The 17,226-nt window shown below is 39.7% G+C and overlaps 1 protein-coding gene across 11 annotated transcripts in view; it reads right to left on the bottom strand.

Moving 5' to 3' along the window:
* ERC1 (ELKS/RAB6-interacting/CAST family member 1) overlaps nt 1-16,745 on the bottom strand; it is a 406,669-nt gene extending 389,924 nt beyond the window's left edge. For 10 of the 11 annotated variants that reach the window (XR_011977073.1, XR_011977072.1, XR_011977074.1 and 7 more), the window contains exon 1: nt 16,483-16,745. The gene's annotated coding sequence lies outside the window, so the exon portion shown is untranslated. Of the gene's footprint in view, nt 1-14,835; nt 14,930-16,482 lie in introns of those variants that run through there. The other variant, XM_072654120.1, reaches the window with a different exon arrangement.
* Nucleotides 16,746-17,226: the final 481 nt, after the last annotated feature.

Raw genomic sequence — 17,226 nt, 5'->3', positions numbered from 1 at the left:
TCACCAAGAAAGTAACCTTCTATAGTCTTATTTTTTTTCCCTTTTCTGAGCATTTTCCCAGCCAGAGACTTGACTTCTGAATATTCTCTTCACACCCACTTCGCCTCCAGATCTGCCCAGCCAGAGCTTGGGGTCTGAGATTCAAATGCTGCTTCCCTGCCTCAAGGCTTTGGGCAGGGGCGGGGCTGCTATTTAGTGTGAGATTAAGTTCAGGTGCTCAGGTGGGGGGCAGGGCCACCTCACGGGCTCAGTTCCCTCCGGGGGTTTATGCAGAAACCTTCAACAATGGATGAGGGCTCCTGCGTGTTTGGGGAGCCCTGGTCTGCCGCTGCCTCTCAGCTTCTGCCTCCCGAGGGGGCCTGAGTTATGGGGGCACCCCACTCCCCTCTCAACCACCAAAGAGACCCTCTCACTGACCCTTGTCACCTGTGGGTGGAGAGACCCACGCGGCCACTGGAGATTCTGTCCCTGAAGCCTGCTCGGATCCGCTCCTCTCGGTGCCACGCAGCCAAGGCAGGGCTGGACTCGGCTCTGGGTCCGCAGCGCGAAGGACCTTTTGCCAGAGGTTTTCAGGCTCTCTGGAACAGAAATCTCGTCCGCTCCTTTGTTCTGTGCCTTCTGCTGCTCCAGAATTTGTTGGGAGTTCTTTTTTACAGATATTTTATGGGCTGTGGGTTCGGAGCTAGCATATGTGTGTCTTTCTACTCTGCCATCTTGGCTCCACCCCCCCGAAATTAATTTTTCAAACTGATGTATGAGGACATCCAGCCAAGATAACTGTCTGACCACTCAGTTCCCAGATACCTACTCTAGCAAAATTCTGAAATTTTTACCAGACAACACAACGATTAAGAAATCCAATGGGAAACAAAAGTAAATAATTCCTTTGACCCCAGAAGTACACAAAAAGTGAACTAGAAACTCAAAGGCAACAGGGAAGAAGATTGCTGGACACCAGCACAGGCAAACAAGCCCAGCCTCCCAGAGCAACCAGTAACAGATCAGAGAAATGTACAACTCACAAGGCTCTGTGTACACAAGCAGCAAGAATAGAACCTCAAATTCCCAAAGCATCAGTAAGTTGCTCCGGGGAGGTCAGAAAGACCCAGCGAGGATAGATAGCCCAAAGGTGGCCAAAGAGTCTAAGGAACAGGGACCATGGAAGCCCCAGGGAGTGGCACAAACAAAAGCAAAGTAGCACTCAGATAAGGGACAGTCCATGAGCTAGGAGAACTATGAAATCTCTAGCCTTCTATGGAGAGCTACCATAAAGGGCCCTGAAGATTCAATGTTCTGAACCTCAAAGATCCCAGAGGGCCTAATCTGGGGAGGTAAGCAAAAGAACCCAAGGGACCTAAGATGAGATCAAGTAGGGTCAACTGTCTCATCAAAAAAGAACATCAGGGAAAAAAGGATGACTCAGGAACAAAGCCACAGTTTAGGAACTAAAGTTGGAGAGATGAGTACATTAAAGAAAACAACAAAATAAATTATGACAGATTTCCCAAAACTTCAGATCTTTACCCAACCTCAATTGGGTCCTCAATGCTGCTAGGCAATCCTACTAAGGAACTGTATTTCCTTACTACATAAGGAATGCTTTATCCAATCACTGTACTACTCTCCACAGTGGCTCCTCCAAACCTTTTCATCCCTCCTCAAATTCCCCATGGCTCCCCCTCCCCACACTCTCAACTGAAAATCTTGACTCATATTTTACAAGAAAAAATTGAGGCCATGTGCAATGAATTCCTTCTTCTCCCCTCTTCCTCAGCTCCTATCACTCAGATGCCTTCTGCACTTTCTCTTCCTTCACTCCTGTCCTACTTCCTTCAACAGATTGCCCCCTCTGTCATCCATACTTTTTTCACTTATTTTCAATCTGTCCCTCTCCATTGGCTTATTTTCTTTTGATTACAAACATGTCTGTTTCTCCCTTATCTTCAAAAAACCCTCCCTCAATTCTTCCATACCTGCTAACCACTGCTGTCTATTCTGCCATTTATGGCTAAACTCCTCAAAAAAACTTTCTACAAGAGTCACCTCCATTTTCTCTCCTCTTAATCTCTTCTTAACCCTTTACAATCTGACTTCCAACCTTATCATTCCAAAACTACTCTCTCCAAAGTTACAAATGATCTCTTAGTTGCCAAATCCAATGACCTTTTAAGAGTCATCATTCTTTCTGGCCCCTCTGTAGCCTTTGACACTGTTGATCATTTGTTCCTTGATATTCTCTTCTTTCAAGGCTTTCAGGACACCAGCTCCTTTCCTGGTTCTCTTTCTACCTCTCTGACCATTCCTCTGCCTCCTTCACTGGATCCTCCTCCAGATCATGCCCTCTAATCATAAATGTCCCAAAGGTTTCCACCCTGGGCCCACTTTTCTTATCCCTCCATACCACTTCAATGTGAGATCTCTGGGATCTCACAAATTCCCATGGATTTAACTAGAGTCTGTGAGCTGATGATTCTTGTTTCAAACTCTCTATTAAGCTCTGATCTTGCATCTCCAACTGCCTTTCAGACATCTTGAACTGAATGTCCAGTTTTTGTTCTGCCCTTTCAGTTGTGTTTGACTCTTCATGACCCCCACTGGGATTTCCTGGCAAAGATACTAGTGATTTGCCATTTCTTTTTTGCAGCTGACTTTACACAGTAGGAACATGAGGCAAACAGGGTTAAGTGACTTGCCTAGAGGCACACAGCTATTAAGAGTCTGAGGATGAATTTGAACTCAGATCTTCCTGACTCCAGTGTTCTATCCACTGTGCTATTTAGCTGCCCTGAATGCCTAGTAGACAATTTCAAAATCTTAAACAATGTCCAGTAGACAACTTAAACTCTTCATCTTAAACATGTTAAACTTTCTTTTCTCCTAAGCCCTTCCCCCCTCTTACTTCCCTACTTACTGTAGAGGGAAACATTATCCTCCCAGTCCTTCACCCAACCTAAGAGTCATCTTGGACTCCTCACTATCTCTCATCCCCCATACCAAGCTGTTGCCAAGGCCTGTCAATTTCTCTTTTGCAACATCTCTCCAATACACCCCTCTTCTCTCCTCTGATACTTCCACCCCCAGTGTGCAGCCCCTCATCAACTCATGCTCAGATTACTGCAATAGCCTGCCAGTGGGTCAATCTGCCTCAACTGTCACCCCACTCCAATTTGTCCTCTATTCAGTCATTAAAGTCATTTTTCTAAAGTGAATATCTAATCATGTCACTCCCACTCAATAAACTCAAGTGGCTTCCTATTGTCTCCAGAAGTAAGTACAAAATGTTCTGTTTGATATTCAAAGTCCTTTATAACCTAGCCCCCTCCTACATTTTCAGTCTTTTTACCCCACAAGGTACTCTTTTAATACAGTGATAGTAGCTTCCTGGCTGCTCCACAAATAATACACTCCATCTCTTAGCTCTAGGAATTTTCTCTGACTGTCCCCATACCTGGAACACTCTCCCTCCTCCACTCTGACCACTGACTTCCCTGGCTTCTTTTAAGTTCCAATTAAAATCTCATCTTCTACAAGACACCTTTACCAACCCCTCTTAATTCCAGTGCCTTCTTCCCATTATTTCCTATTTATCCTGCAAATAGCTTGCTTTGTAAATATTTGTTTGCATGTTGTCTCCTTGCTTCTTTTTGTATCCCCAGAACTTAGCATACTGCCTGCAACACTGATCTGTACTTAATGTTTTTTGATTATTACTCTAGAAATCCTCAAAAAAGAGATTAACTCCATAACAATTATAAGCAGTAATGCAAAGAGGCAAAAAAGCATTTTCCACAAGGATTACAAGCATATCTTGAAGAAATGAAGCAAGAAATTAAAAAAATGAAATAAAAGCTCTAGAGAAAAGAAATGGTAGAATAAAGAGCTCAGAAAAGAAAGTCATAAAATTTACCTAGCTAATGGAGTCCCTCACAAATGGACTAGACTAAACTGAACTCAATGAATCTAAGAAATAGCCAGAAATATTGGAACAAATCAAAAACTGAAAAATCAGAAGAAAATGTAAGATATCTGATATCAAAAAAAACTGTCCATAAGAACAGACCAAGGAGAGAGAATTTATCAAGAAATCACAAATTAAAATTACCCAAAACTATTAGAATAAAAGAACAAAGTGACAATAGAACGAATCCACCAATCAATCATCTCCTGAAAGGAATCCCAAAAGGATTTGATATCCCAGGTAGGTCAGCATCAAAAACCAAAGTTCCCACAAGCCAAAAAAAAAAAATCACTCCAAGCATCCATAAAAAAGCAGTTCAAGCACAAAGAACCATAATTGCTCGTACTACAAACAAGAGGAGATTACAGAACACAATATTCTTATTATACATGTATTACACTATAATAGACATTATCATCTAATCAGGGTGCTCTTTCCCAGGACTATCATTTGCTGAAGTGCCCAAGGCAACCATGCTCACTGCTCCCTGGTTCCATTACTGACTCTCCAGGCATTTCCTCCTTTTCCCCTCACAAGCATGATTCCTTAACCTTCCAGCTCCTTTTTATGTGTTTTCTTCCTTCTCTATGCTTTTTCACCACTAGAACATAAAATCCTCAAATACAGGGATTATCTTTTTGTATTATATTTTGAGTCACAATGCCTGGCACATGGTAAGCAATTAATACATGATTTATCAATTTATTTATCTAAAAAAACAAAAGATATATGCTTATACACAAAAATAACTTCAGGTGGCAAAACAGACTATTTGAAGAGGATTTTCCTAGCATTTCTGAAGAAAAGATGAGATCTGAGTAGGAATTCTGAAATGCAAACACAAGTGTTCTGAGAAAAAAAGGCAAATTCATTTGGATAACTGGCAGAGACTGTAAAATGACGTATCACTAATATTATAAGAGAAGAAAAAGAAATGTGTCCTTTCAGAACTTAATATCTTCAAAAAATACTGAGGATATTAAATAAAAAAACAAAGGTCCTAGGGATAAACTAATTCTGGTCTTGGGACTTGAAAAGGAGAAAGAGAAGCCAGGATAAAAGGAGAATAGAATAGAAAGGAGGAAGAAGAGAGAGAAACTTGCTATTTCTCATAACTATGATGATACAAAGAGAAAAACCACACAAACTTGGAAAAAGACCTGGGTGAAACAAGGCATCAGATGATGCCTGTTTATCTGGAAAAAAAAAAAAAGAGTAATACACATACACATACAGAGTGGTGAAGAAAAAATATTAAACTTCAAACTACAAAACTAGAATCTAAGGGAGTATCCACGAGTTGATGAATAGTGAACTGTGGCATATGAATGTAGTAGTGTTTGAGTATTACTGTACTGTAAGAAATGAAAAAAAAGACAATTTCAAATAATCCCAAGTAGTATCAACTGAGGAGCAGAGTGAAATGACCAGAATCAGAGAACAAATACAAAGGAAAACACTTAAAAGAAAATCAAATTTGAAAGACTGAAAAACGCTGACGTTAAAAAAGGAATATTAAAACATTTTTTAACTGAACAGGAGAAAAGAAGGAGCTTCAAAGCAGAGACAAGTAAGAAAGTTTTGAAACTACAGTATGGAACTGTCACTTTTTTTTTAAGTAAATGAAGCAGTAAAGATTCACAGGTTCTTCTTTGTGATATGCAAGGATACAGAAAAGCTCTTTTTTGATGTTTAAGTTCAAAACAAAAAATAAAGTGTATTTAAAAAAATAATATATCCACAGTACTACTGTTTGCAGCTGTATTAGTTCAACTCTTCTGGATATACATTTGGAATTATATAAGCATTGCCCTCTAGTTAAGAGCCCTGAACTGGTCCAACTATTCTGGAAAGCAATGTGGAACCATTTCCAAAAAGTCACTAAACTATGACCCATGTGATACTATTACTAGACCTATACTCCAAAATTCAAAGAAAGCAGAAAAGAACTAACATATACAAAAATATTAATAGCAGCTCTTTTTGTAGAAGAAGAGAACTGGAAACTAAGAGGGAATATTCACATGGGGAAGTTGACCAAATTATGATATATGAATGTAATGGAATATTACTGTGTCATAAGAAAAGAAATGGATAGTTTCAGAGAAACCTGGGAAAACTTTTGGGAACCAATGCAGAGTGAAATGAGCAGAACCAGAAGACCAATTTATGCAGTAACAACAACATTATAAAGAAAAACAACTTTTAAAGACTTAAAGAATCTGATTGATGCAATTACCAACTACAATTCCAGAGAACTGATGATGAAATATGTTACCTATCTACTGACAAAAGGTAATAGACCTGAGATACAGAATATGACATACGTTTTTCAGACACAACCAACACAGAATTTTGTTTTGCTTCGCTATGTATATGTTACAAGAGCTTTGTTTTTCCTTTTTTTTCAAATTATGGGAAGACTATTATCCAACTGTGAAAAGGAAGAGACACAGCAATAAGACAGCAAAAAAGAGTGTCCTTGAAGTATTGTTTTATTTTTTTAATGCACAGACTGAAGACAGAAGGAAGAAGTAATCATAATAGAAATAATCACAAATAGGTCAGCTTTAAAAGTTACATGTCATGTATTTAAAAGAAAAGCATGCTATATATAATGGAACTCCACAGTTTCAGGTACAATCTCCTCTTCTCTTACACTATATGATACCCATTTTATTTGGTGTTTATAATTCAGAATTTTTTTTTAAACTAGAAAATAAAAAGAAAGTATTATGAGTTAATCTCTTAGAAAAGCTAGAAGGAAGTACAAATGAGTAGGAGAGTTTTAAAAGTTATAGGTTAAATTTATCATATACTTAAAAAGAAAATCAAGCTATACATAAGATTTCTGGTTCCATAAACATTCCTATTTTTCTGTTCTACTTAATACAAGGAAATATTCATGTTAGTTTACATCTAAGTTCATAATAAAAATTTTAAGGAAAAAAAACTTGGAAAGGTATATCCAATAGAGTAGCCTAGGAATCTACCATTAGGCTTGTGCTGTTTAACATTTTTATTGATGAGTTGAATTAAGGCATGAATGGCATCCTTGTCAAATTTGCCAATGACACAAGGAATTACACAATGATAACAGTGTTCAAAAAACATCTTAACAGAGTAATGTAATAGACTGAATCAAAAAACATGAAATTTAATAGAGATAAATAGAATTCAATATAAAATGAAGGAAGGAGTTGTTCATTTAAAAAAGAACTGTGGACTTTTGTATTTCTGGAATCATAGGAATCGACAGTGTTATAACAATCAAGAAGCTAATGTGATATACTGGCTTCATCAAGACAGACACAACATACAGGAATAAGGAAGTAACAGTCCTATTATATTGTCTCTTGGTCAGACCACATCTGGAGCTCTGGACACCAAAATTTAGGGGAAAAAAAAGCCCTGAGTCTATGCCATATAAGGGCAAGTTGAAAGAAGTAAGGATATTTAGCCAGGAGGAAAGGAAGCTTAAGGAGGACATAATATTTTCAAGTCCTTGATAGCCTACAATGTGAAAGAGGGACTTGTTCTGCTTAGTTTCGTGGGACAAAACTAGGAGCAAGGGGTAGAAATTTGCAAAGAGACAAATTCAGATATGATGTCAGAAAACCTCCCTAACAATTAAAGTTGTCTCAAAGTAGAGTAGGCTGCACTCCCCTTCACTGGAAGTCTTCATGCAAAGGCTAGATGACCATTTTTCAAGTGTGCTGTAATGGAGATTCTTTTTCTGATATGAGTTATACTAATTTTCCCTTCTAACTCTAAAATTTTGTAATTCTGTGTATATCAGAAAAGCCTGGGTTTAAATCCCACCTCTGCACTTAGTTGCCATGTATGTGTGAACAAGTGAGTCAACATCTCACCTTCAACTTCATCTATATAAAAAAGAATAATACTTGTTAGCATCTACCTCAGAAGTTGTTGTGAAGCAGATTGAGATAATACATGTAAACTACCCTGTCAGCTAATGCTATTCTGAAATTTTTCACATTCCAAAGATCCTTTTCCTTGGCACAGAAAACAAAAGCAAAGTAAGAGATGAGTACTTATATGTCCTCCTCGTTGGAAGGCAATAAGCATTTATTAAATGCCTACTATGTGCCAGGTACTGTGCTAAGCTCTTTACAAATGTTGCATTTAATCCTCACTCCAACCCTGGGAAGCTATTAACTCCATTTTACAATTGAGGAAACTGAGGTATATGGAGTCAAAGTGACTTGTCCAGAGGTCACACAGTGCTACTTGACGTCTGAGATCACATTTGAACTCAGGAGCTCCTGACTCTGGGTTAGTAATCCCTATCTACTACATCACCCAGCTGCCTCACTATCCATTAACAGACTTCCTAAACAGCGTCCTAGTGCTTCTTTTGTTACTTGTCTTTCTCTCAACACAGATTTTTTGTCAATGGTAGTGTCAACTTGTGATGCAACTCATTCTGTACTTTAAGACTCTGATTTTCCCAGTCATGTGGACCAACTACAATGAAAGAAGAGTGAGACGACTCTAAGATCAGTAGTAGCTATAAGGTTAAGACATAGGAATGAATGAATGAATTAAAATGCATTTGTGAAGCACTTACTAGTTTTAAAGACTGTTCAGAACACTGGAGATACAGAATGAAAACGGAGACAGTACCCTGCTAATATTTGAAAAGGGAAGAAAATACATATAGGAGTGGAAAGAACAATGATAATGGGATAAAAAGCTGAGGTAGGCTGAGAAGGTACAGTGAGAAGTGGAAGAAGAGAAACATAAAGTTCATAAACATAAATCAGAAAACATAAACATAAGTGTTTAATATGTGCCAAGAACTGTACAAAGTACAAAGTGCCTTAAATACAAATACAAAAATACAAGGTTGAAGAGAAAAGGGAGGAGAAGATTACTGAGTAGTGGCAAGGGGAAAGTTTCTTTTCTCATCTTCCCTCTCTTTCACTATGCTAAGATTCCATAAGAAGTAGGAATAAAGGAAGGAATAGTGGCAGGAGTCTCTTTCTCTCTATAAATCACCAAAAAAAATTTCCAAATTTTTTTGATCCTGAAAACTTATCAGTAAAAAAAATTTGCACATAACTCCAATACATTACTTATTTATAAATTATATACATGTCCTACTAGGCTAATAATTTTGTATATTGTACAAATTACTTTTAAAATAGAAATTTTGAAAGAATGAGATAAAGATTACATTTAATCACGAGTAAACAGGAGCCCCTTGAGTTTAGAAAGTGCATGGTCAGAAACTTGGTAGCTATGTGGAGGATAGATGGGACAAGGAAGAGACTAAATCACAGAGGTACATTAGGAAGGTACTGCAAGTGGAAGCCAGGAGGGATAAATAAGAAAAAAGAATTCTAAGCATAGGAGACAACCAGTGAAAATGACTAAAATCAGGATATGAAGTCTTGCACAAAGAACAAGGATGCCAGACTTATTGGATCAGAAAGTACATGGCAGGGTGCAAAGCATAAGAAGAGTGGAAAGATAGGAAAGGGTCAGATTATGAATGGTCTTAAATGCCAAATAGAGGATTTTATATTTTATCCCAGAAGTGATTAGGGTTTAGGGAAGTGGCATGGTTAGAGATGAGATTTAGAAAGATCACTCTGACAGCACAGCAGAGAATGGATTGGAGTGGGGAGGAACTTGAGGCAGGGAGGGCGATCAATCAAAAGACTATTGCCACAGTCCAGAGATGAGGTGATGACAGCCTGTGCTAGAGTAGTGTCAGTGTCAGCAGAGAGAAGGAGGAATATATGTGAAATATTATTAAGGTTAAAAACAATAAAAGTTGGCAAAAGATTGGATGTGTTGGATGAGAAAGTAAGGATTTGAGGATGACACCTAGGTTGCAAGCCTGCATGACTAGATAGATGAAGGTAGTAAGAGTAACAAGAAAAAGTCAGAAAAGAGGAAGGTTTGGGGAGAAAAATAAAAAGTTTTGGATATGTTGGGTTTGAGATGTGGGGAGCTGGAATACAGGAGTTAGGAGAGAGATAAGTAGATCAGAGAATCACTTGTACAGAGATGATAACTGAAAGCATGAGAGCTGATGAGACCACCAAGTGAAACAGTCCAGAGGAAGAAGAGAAGAGGGCCCTGGACGGAACCTTGTGGGTCACCTCTTTTTTAGCAGCAGTGACTAGAAGATAAAAATGTAGCAAAGGAGCCTGAGAAAGAGCAATCAAACATGTAGGAGGAGAACCAGAATTGAGAAGAGTCATGCAAACTAAGAGAGAAGAGGGCATCACAAAGAAGAGGCTGATCAGCAGTATCAAATGTTGCAGAGAAGTAGAGGAGAATGAAGATTAAGACAAGGCCTCTGGATCTGGCAATTAAGAGACCACTGGTAACTTTGGAGAGAGCAATTTAGGTTGAACAATAAGGTGGGAAGCCATGCCGTAAAGGGTTAAGAAGACAGTGAGATGAGAAAGTGGAGGCATGATAGTTACAAAGAGAGTCAGAAGAAAGGAAGTGGAGGCACCTATTTCAGATGGTCGTCTCAAGGAGGTTAGCCCCCAAATGGAGGCAAGATATAGGATGGACAGGATGAATGAATGGATCAAGGGGCAGAGGAAAAGACACATAAATATTTGTAGGATGTAGGGAAGCAGCCAAAATACAAGAAGAGACTAAAAATAAATGAGAGGATGAGGATTATGGAGGGAACAATCTCCTGCAGGAGAGGAGATAGGATGGGACAGCTTGTACAAAGAGAGCGGTTTGCCTTGATAAGGAAAAGACCACTTCTTTGAGATGGAGTAAAGGCTGAAATAATAGCAGGAAGGCATCTGAATGATGCTAAGATGAGCAAGGGAAAAGAAGGGTAAATCTGAAACAGTGAACAAAATAAAATATTGTTTCGTACATATGATTTTAAAAATTGGTAAAAACTTAAACCCAAGTATAAATTCAAAAGCTTCTTTTTTTATAAGAAGAAAAATAAGTCATCACAATGCAATTTATTAACTTGGGGGGGGAATATCAAACCAAAAATCTAGAAATCTTAAAGTTTCTCAAAACAACGCCTACCCCAGCAATTATCTTTAAACAGTAACTTTTTTCAAGGATACAATAAATTGTTCTGACATTACATTATCAAGTATTGTAGCACATTTATAAAGCAACAATAAACGACATGCATAATCATGACCCAATACACTTAATGATCATGAAAAGATTTCCTCAATCAGTGACAAAATAATATATACTACAGTCTTGACACTAAGTCCCATATTCTAACTCTTTAGAAACTAGTAATTCATCTCTGGTATATGTATGGATGCAAATAAGTGCATGTATGTATACAGCATGTCCCAAAAGTCTTAGTGCAGGCTTGTGCTTTAATAATTTCAGAAGTTTAAATACTACAAACTTCCCAAAAAATAAGGGGTTAATTATTTTAAAATTTTTAATTTTGATGCTTCTTATTAAAATTAAACATAATTACAGTCTTGTGCTAATTCATCTTCCTGAGTTCAAACCTAGTATCAGACACTAGCTGATGCGACCCTGGACAAGTCACTTAAGCCTAATTGTCTCAGTTGCTCAATTGCAAAATGAGCTGGAAAAGGAAATGGCAAACTACTTCAGGATCTTTGCCAAAAAAATCCTCAAATGGGATCATGAAGACTCAGGCATGACTGAAATGACTAAACAATAAAAACAGTCTTGTGCTATACACATCACTCTAGTCAATTTTCAAACTCTGTAAAAACATTCATTGGCTGCTGTCACTAAAAGGGTTGCATTTGTAATCCTAACCTTAAGATCTTGGCTTTAAGAGTGGATGTAACAAAAAATTAAAATATTAAAACAAATGAATTATTATTTAAAATTCATAAAACCAAATAAATGTAAAAGATTTAAATAATTAAGCTTTCAAATGATGTTCTAAGTTTATGGTATTTATACTTCTAAAGTTATTAAAGCTTAAAACTGTACTAAAACTTTTGGGAAACTGTATATGGAGAAAAACAGAAGATAGATATGTAGATAGATAATATAGGAAGGATGGAAGGGAAGGAAGGAAGAGAAAGGGAGGGAAGTAGGAGAAGGGAAGGGAAGGGAAGAAAGGTGTGTGTGTATATATATATATATATATATATATATATATATATATGTATATATATATATATATATATATATATATAGGAGACACACAGAGTTATAGTTACATGCACACAGAAGGGATATTCTGATGTTTCACTGTGGTATAGAGGTATCTCTGGACTCTCTAAGACTATGCCAGTCAAACATAAATTCTGACAAGTTCTACCATGCTGGAAAAGCATCAAATATGGCCCAAGAAACAGACTGAATCTCTTTTCAAGGACCAGCCTAGCTAATCATAGAGAGATATCACCAGTAGATTAATAAACCACCTGGTGAGGAAGCTTTTTTTGACCATGGCAATCCACAAAACAGAGAATAAAGATGACTTTCAGTCTATATAGCCTTTCTACACTTCTGCAGTAAAAGTAACAGTGACAGGAAGGGGTACAGATGGTACTAAGAAAACACACAAGCTGCAGACCACCAACAAGCTTTCATTTGATTGCTGGTACTCTAAATTTAAGATCTTTGTCCACTTACCAAGAAATAAATATATTTCTAGAGGATCAGAATCAAATCAATCTTGATATTGTTGTTAAAAATGAATCTACAAGAAAGAAAGAAGTTATAACCAAATGGAAGGCTGACTTACAGATATTCCTTGGAGAAGAAAAGAAAGGACCTGGCAGAGTGGAATTTCAACAGTTCAAAAGCAATAAGAAATATTATTTCACTGGATATGTGGCCTTCATATATTACAGTACAAATGATAAGTGTTTGCAAAAACATAAAAACAATTGCGGCTTACACACTGAGGATGAAGAAGTGACAAAGAAATTCTATGAAGAACTTAAAAATCAAATCCATATACACCCTATTCCTTAGCAACTTGAATGCAAAGGTGGAAAATGATGAGGATGGAGAAAGAAAGATATGGAAAGCTATGGTTCAAAAGAAAGAAATAAAGAATGCCCAGAAATTTATAGACTGATTATATTTACCAGAACCCCCATGCCCCCATATCATGAATCCTTTCTTCAAAAACAGAACTGGCATGGAGATCACCAAAAAAGGTCACAGAGAAGAAAAGGAATACATTTTAACTGATAGGAAAAGACTTACTATGGACATGGAGAATTATCCATGAGTCAAATGTCTGTGTATCACTGAACCATCAACTTATGAGAGCTAAGACCATAATTCATAATAAACAAGAAGAAAAAAATGAGAAAAAGTTATGGCATACAATTAAGAAGATTTAACCCTGAATTAAGCTATTAAAAATAAAAAATAGAAGATGGACAACAGAAATTCTGTTAACAAAGACTATGATAACTTCATTCCATTAAACCTATGCAAATTAATTGCTAGATCAAGGAGATCAAAAGAGCCTTGGTCAGCAAACATTTGAGGGTTGACTTACCAAATGGAAATGGCTGCCAAAAACTCATCTGTAAAATCTTATAATAAAGGATGATGAACAATTATGAGCATTAGCATCTCATAAAGCAGAGATAAGCAATGGATAAAACCAGTCTTAAGAAAGTTTGGGAAAATATACAACTAGGCAAAATCATCCTATGGGCATTCTAGAATGAAAACAAGAAAGACAAAGAAAATGGAAGAGATTTACAAAAATTGTTATATCAAACTTTTTTGGCCACCAAAGAACGACTACACTTGGGCTCTAACATCATAGTCTCTGAGGCACTGAGAAAGCAGAAATGGCACTAAGGAAAACAAAATAAAAGAAAGGCAACTAGACTGCAACAAATATATAGAGAGATCTGTGGTAGAATTAATACAATTATAATGGCAACAAGGTACCAATTTACAAAATAGCTAAAGAAGGGGAAGATACCAAAGGTGTAGAAAAAATTTCACACTTTATTCTCACAATGTTTAAGACATACTAAGAAAATCCTAAAACATGATCTGCTTCATTTAAAGTAATTTCCCAATCAGTAAGAGGGCTTTTGATCTTTAGAGTATACTTTAATTACTTTTTAGTAACCAAAATCATTAAACAGAACACCTTATCAGCATAACAAACCCTATTGCGTTTATAGATATACAATAAGGGGCAGCTAGGTAGTGGGGTGGATAGAGCACCAGTGCAGGAGTCAGGAGGACATGAGTTCAATCTCACCTCAGACACTTGACACTCACCAGCTGTGTGACCTTGGGCAAGGCACTTAACCTCAACTGCCTCATCCTGGGTCATCTCCAGTCATCCTGATGAATATCTTGTCACTGGATCCAGACAGCTCTAGAGGATAAGTGAGGCTGGTGACCTTGCACAGACCTCCCTCACTCAAAACAAAGTCCAGTGCAAGTCATGTCATTCTTTCTCTGATGGCATGGTCTTCTTCAGCAATGAAGAACAAACACACAACAATGTAGTGCAGGAAATAGTAAAAAGGAATGGAACTAAGATTTCATTGATTTAGGGAACTCCCTCTACCAAGGCAAGTAGATCTCTGCAACTTTTATGTAGTCTTAAAGAAAACTGCCTATTACACTGACAAATTAAGTGAATTGCCCAAGGTCACATCACAGGCAGGACTCGAATTCAGGTCTTTCTGGCTTCATAAAGCTAATTCTCCATTGTCTCTCAGTAGTAGCTTTAAAAATTAGTGAAAAGATTGACATCTTGTCTGTAATTCCACTAAGTAACAGAAAAAAACACCTTAATATCTGCATAAGAAAGACATGACGAGCAGCAAGTAGCACTGTTGGAAAAACAAGATATACAATTTCCTTCAGTCAAGCCATTCAACAGAAATAAGTGACCTTCATCTTCTGCCTACCTCACACTTGGAATGTGAATCAAAAATGTCAAGCTTCTCAAGGGCAAGCAATCTTTCAGGGGACTGGGGTTTTTTCTCTGTATCCCAAGAACCTAGAACGTGACAGGTATTTAATGCTTCTTAAATTCAAAAATAAAGATGCTTGTCCTAACAGCCTTGCGAATATCATTCTATTAGCATAACTTTACAAAATTTCATTTAACAACTTATTTCATATTTTGTTTGTGTCTACCCTAACTGAATAGTATAAAAAAATTTCAAAACTCTAAACTAGATATATAAATTTTAATTTTCTTGTTACCTCAAAAATAAAAACAAGTCACTGCATAATTCCACTTTATACTTGATTTCCTTAAAAATGATTAAACATTTTCTTTATAGTTACAATTGGAATCACACTTTGTCTCAGTTAATACTTATTACCTCCTCTTATTTCCAACCAATTTGTGCTATAAGCAATCCTCTTATTTATAAGATATGAAATAGCTTGCTCAGTTAAGTGAAAATAAGTAAAAATACCTATTTTACTGAAACTGACAGATGCCTTCTAAAAGTACTGCTCTAATTATTTTTGGTGGCATTGACTTACTTTCCAAAGTTAGATAAATCTAATGGAAATCATTCTCTACATTTCTTTTTGGAACTGTTTCTTATCCTGTAGAAGAAAACTACTGGAAGAAATATCAATCATACCTACTTCCATCCAACAATAAGTAGTAGGTAAGGTCAATTCATTGTGAACTCTAAAGAGAAAGGAGGCAAATCTAAGGCAGCAAAGTTTTATTTACTGTGCTAACAAGAAGTTTAAAACAGAAACGTAGGTAGCATCTTGGATAACATCTCCCTAGGATGGGATTTTCACATTTTCCTGGAAAATGAGATTACAAATTTTACCGGAAAACAATGCACAGTAAATACAAGAACACCAAAAACTTCTCCAAAGTTAAAGGGCCTATTTGGAGAAATACTTTATTTTTAAGCAGAGATTTAATTGAAATCTCTGCTCATCACAAAGAACAAGGTATCGATCCCTTAAAACCACACAGCTGTGTTTGTAACCGTTTTTCAAATACCCATTCCCAACCAACCCAGATTTCGGGGAATAAAGTGGCCAACACTCTCCGCCCGGCAGAGCGAGCTGTCATCCACAAGTGCCCGTGTCAGTGGCTTAGAGGCACGGCTCCCAGGGCCTCGCTGCTCCCGGCCGCCCCCCGCCTTAGAAACACACCCAGGAGCCCCGCGCAGGGCCAGGCAGCCAGGCTCTGGGAGCGGGCACAGGGGCGGTGGTCACCTCTGGGAAGCAGGTGTGGGCAGACCCAGCCCCCCTGGCCGGCCGCTCACCCAGGCCGGGCTTCTCTCACTCAGATCCATTCATCGCGGCACCTTCCCTCCGAATAATAGCGGCCCATTTTAAGATGCCAGCCGCAGGGGGTGGGGTGGGGGCGGGGGTCTGGAGGCGGGGAGAGGGATCCCCCGCTTCCTCAGCAGTTTCATTCACATCAGTCCCCTCTAAATCCCCAGAACGAACCTCGCGCTTGCCCCCCAGGCCTCCGCCCCCTGCCTCTCATCTCCCCCAAGCCTGCGCCCGGCCCAAGTCTGGCCCCGAGCTCCCCGATGCCCGCATCCTCCCTAGGTATCCCCACAAACCTGCCACCTCCGTCCCCGCCCAGTCTCGCGAGCCGATAGGGTGGGGCTGCCCGGCGGGGGAGGGGCGGCGGCCGCGGAGGAGAGGGGGAGGGGCGCGGAGGAGGGGGTCCCCGGCGCCTCACCTTCCAGCCCCACCTCCCTCCCCCGGGGCGCTAGGGCCGCCGCAGGCTCCGCCCGGGCCGAGACGCCGGAGGCAGCGAGCTCCGCAGGGGCGAGACGACGCTCGGGTGCCGGCCGAGCCGAGAGGGCGCCGCGGTGCGCCCAGCTCCGAGGGCCGCGGCGGCGGCGGCTGCTGCTGCTGCTGCTCCTGCTCCTGCCGCGGCTGCTCCTGCCGCTGCTTCGCCTCCGCCACCACCTCCCAGGCTGCTGTCGCTGTCGCCGCCGCCGCCGCCACAACCAGAGCACAGCCCAGGCGCCTGCCTACGTCACCGCGACCCGCCCAGTCCGCCGGGCGCTGAGGCGCAGGGAGCCCCTCCTCCTTCTGCCCCGCCCCGCTGCTTCCCCTTCGGCCAACGCCGACCTTCCAGGTCTCGCCCGAGGTCTCGCCCGAGCTCCCGCCGCACGCGCGCGCCGGAGGCTCCCGGGATCCTTCCAAGGCAAGGACGGGGGCGGGGCAAGTCGGCGACGGGGGCGCGCGCCGGGAGCGGGCACACGCACAGAGCCGACCGCCCTCCTCCACGGGCGGGCACGCGGCTCACACACACGGGAGACACATGACTGCCCTCCTCCCCCCGCAGATAGCCA

This window comes from Notamacropus eugenii, chromosome 3 (assembly GCF_028372415.1).
Source record: "Notamacropus eugenii isolate mMacEug1 chromosome 3, mMacEug1.pri_v2, whole genome shotgun sequence".
Classification (NCBI taxonomy): domain Eukaryota; kingdom Metazoa; phylum Chordata; class Mammalia; order Diprotodontia; family Macropodidae; genus Notamacropus; species Notamacropus eugenii.
Note: the sequence above shows the minus strand (reverse complement) of the source record. Positions and strands in the feature narration are given on the sequence as shown.